The sequence below is a fragment of the Palaemon carinicauda genome, chromosome 40, assembly GCF_036898095.1.
Source record: "Palaemon carinicauda isolate YSFRI2023 chromosome 40, ASM3689809v2, whole genome shotgun sequence".
NCBI lineage: Eukaryota > Metazoa > Arthropoda > Malacostraca > Decapoda > Palaemonidae > Palaemon > Palaemon carinicauda.
In genome coordinates, this window is record NC_090764.1 from 36,946,065 (window position 1) to 36,949,312 (window position 3,248).

Below are 3,248 nucleotides of genomic sequence, written 5' to 3' on the forward strand. Positions count from 1 at the left end.
CTTGGGCTTATAGCATCTTGCTTTTCCAACTAGGGTTGTAGCTTAGCTAGTAATAATAATAATAATAATAATAATAATAATAATAATAATAATAATAATAATAATAATAATAATAAACATAGTGACACTACGAGAATCTGGCCCTTTCTTTTTACAATTCTTTCAGCCGGTCATTATGGCATTTTCATCGTACCATCCTTTTAATTATAGTATTCTAAATTATACACTTTCACGTCAGCCTTTCCGTTTTGAATCTTTTAATCTATCCCATTAATACTGGCCTTTTCCATTACCGCATTTCTACACATATCTTAGTTCAAACCTCATATCAACAATGAACATTACAAGCTTTACCGTTTTCTTTCATTCTGGTTGAACAACCTCACATCAAGTCCAACTCCACCTCACGATAAAAAGTTGTCTCCACATTTCCTTTTACTTCTCTAGAAACCCTTGACTCACTTCTAGAACTTCTGGCATGCTATGCTTTCTTGTTTACCTCTCATATTCTATGATCAACCTTTACCCTCACTCGGCAACAGTCTATAAAGTTTACAGTATAATATCTTACAAAGTCACACAGATATTCTTGATATTCATTGTTTAAATTACCATATGACTTGTTTACCTCTCCTTTTCAGTGATTAATCAACCCTTTCTCTCATTCGGCAACAGACTGTAAAGTTTATAGTGCAATATCTTGATAAGTACAGCAATTACATGGTTTCTTTGTTCAAAGCATCAAATGTTATATTTACTTCTCCTATTCTGTGATCAACCTTTTCTGTCATTCGGCAACCATCTGTAAAGTCTTAAGTGTTATAAGATCAGTAAATTTCAGTGTTATATTTTAATTAACAAATCAAACAATGATTTTTTTCTATTGTTCAAATAATCAAACATCACTTTCATTCGCATTAAACCATACTTTTCCTGACCATCATTCTCAACTCTTCCCTACAAAACAACACTTTCAAACTCTCTCCCCGGACTGCAGCTTCTCTCAACTACACCATTCAATCATCGGTGAGTCATTCAATAAGTTTCGCAACTACACATTGTGGTCCCTTCTATCAAGCAACCCCAGAGGGAATGTCCATCAAAAACTTTCTATCTTAAATGTTAGAACCATTGTCTTACTACATTTCATTTGCATCAATATTAAATTGCTGTGCATAACAAATGATTATCTGAGACCTATTTTGATATGAAACCAGACTCAAATAGCTACATACATTTAAAAAATCCGTAATGTTCAACACAAGTGTTGTCACGGGGGTTAAAAATTAAATAGCTGTATGATCATTATATGTCGAGAAAATTGTGATAAGGATAAGCCTCTGTAAGATAAGAAATAAATAATTGATCTTAGATGAGGTTGTCGTAGAATGGCAAGGTGTAAGACAGTATGAGTTACTTTTGTGGTTTGAAGCGTAATAGGAAGTCTCCATAAAGTAACATTTTCAAAGTGCTTTCTCATTTCCAGATGGTACACATTATGATCCTTTTTTCATGATAAGCTCTACGCAAGAGATTTTCTGTATGCATTGGAACTAGAGGAATGAACATTTCTGGTTGGTGTCTTATTCTGAATGCATTTTCCTCAAATCTGATTCAACATATCATTAGGCTACTATCATTATTCTCATTATTAATAGTACGGCAATAGCAGTAGTTCTTAATGTATTATTTGACATTTTCCTTTGCACTTGGAGAATAATAGAATAACAGTTTGGAAAACCCAGTTATCAGTTAAAGGTATATAAAACTCTATCTTTTTTTTAACATTATATACATCAAGGAAAACATGAAATAACTCATTGAAAAAACACATGATCATTCATTTACAATTCTTACTCTAAATGATCAGTACCTAATGAAGTTATTCCCCTATGTTTTTCCGTCATTTTTCTTCCAATAAAGACTACTTCAAATGCGAGAAAACATTAAATTTACGCCTTTTAATGATAATTCACGAAGACATACCATACAATGATGTATTATACATGTATCATATTCAAAAGTGTTTATCACACGAGGGGTCATTAAAGATGGATGTATAAGTTACTAATCTCCACCATTAACAGACATCTTGTTGTAGTTTTAATGGAAGATAAACTAGACAAGGCAAAACAAATGCGGTATATGAATACTATATGGTAAATTAAAAGCAATGTATAACAAACGTGACAGAAACTCCCGGCAGTAGTTTAACAACCCTAAAATTAGATCTCAAACATTAGATTCTTATATTTTTTTTACGATTTTAAGCTTTAAATATTAAAATGCACGTTCCACCTAATATCTATACATTTGCAATAGATAACACGAGGTCTTCCTACCTATAGCATTTAAAAAATCGGATAGCCCGGATGCTTTAAATTTTTAAAAAAGCAATGATAAAAAAAGGACGCAGCATCAATGTTTACAACTGGTTTTTCGAAAACATTTTTAATTATGAAAATGCAAATTTACTTCAATAAGTACACACATACTCTGCTCTAGATAACAATAAGTTCGATATAAGGCTTTCAGGAAACAAATGCCTTCGGTGTCACAACCCTTCCGCATCGGTTTCGCACAAATGCTTGTCAGGTCTTCCCGACCCCATAGCTGTAACATGCAAAATCTCCCCAGGGGGAGGAAGAGGGGGGAAAGGAGCCAGGCAGGCAGGTGCCCGGGTGTTAAAGAGGCCCAGAGAGTCTGGCAGGCCCAAAACATAACCTTGATACCTGACTTGCCCACTTTACCTGCATCTTTTAAAATTATGGCCAGACACTTTAGCCTCGCTGTGTCCCAAGGGAACAAACAGAGAAAGAGTCCGTTCACCGACTCACCTGTATGAACTGTTGCTTCCGACAGTTGATTAATCCTGGATATGAGTCAGTAAATCCTAGATAAAAATGGCACTACACTTTCACTGGCAGCGACATGATCCTAACTGGGGGAAGATGGCAGCAGTTGACCATCAAGGTGTGAGTGGGGGTAGGAGGAGATGGAGGAGGCAAGAGACGGATTCGGCCTGTGGGGGGAGGTAGGGGAGAGGGTTTGTCCCGTCTAAGTCCGTGTGGCCATGAAATCCGAGACCAGGTGAGATGTCTGCTAATAAGATGGTCCCTTCATCTCAATCGGAAGGATCAGTCACCAGCCTTTGCTTGATCCTAAACACGCGAAAGGTCTATCTAAACATTTATCCGATTTCAACACATGTTGGGTATGCCATTCAGCCGAGATTCTAAATATAATGT

At 35.8% G+C, this 3,248-nt stretch overlaps 1 protein-coding gene across 1 annotated transcript in view; it reads right to left on the reverse strand.

Annotated features, from left to right (window-relative positions):
- Nucleotides 1-2,970, reverse strand: part of FER (tyrosine-protein kinase Fer) — a 195,288-nt gene extending 192,318 nt beyond the window's left edge. Inside the window, exon 1 of the mRNA XM_068363499.1 lies at nucleotides 2,838-2,970. The gene's annotated coding sequence lies outside the window, so the exon portion shown is untranslated. The remainder of the gene's footprint in view (nucleotides 1-2,837) is intronic.
- Nucleotides 2,971-3,248: the final 278 nt, after the last annotated feature.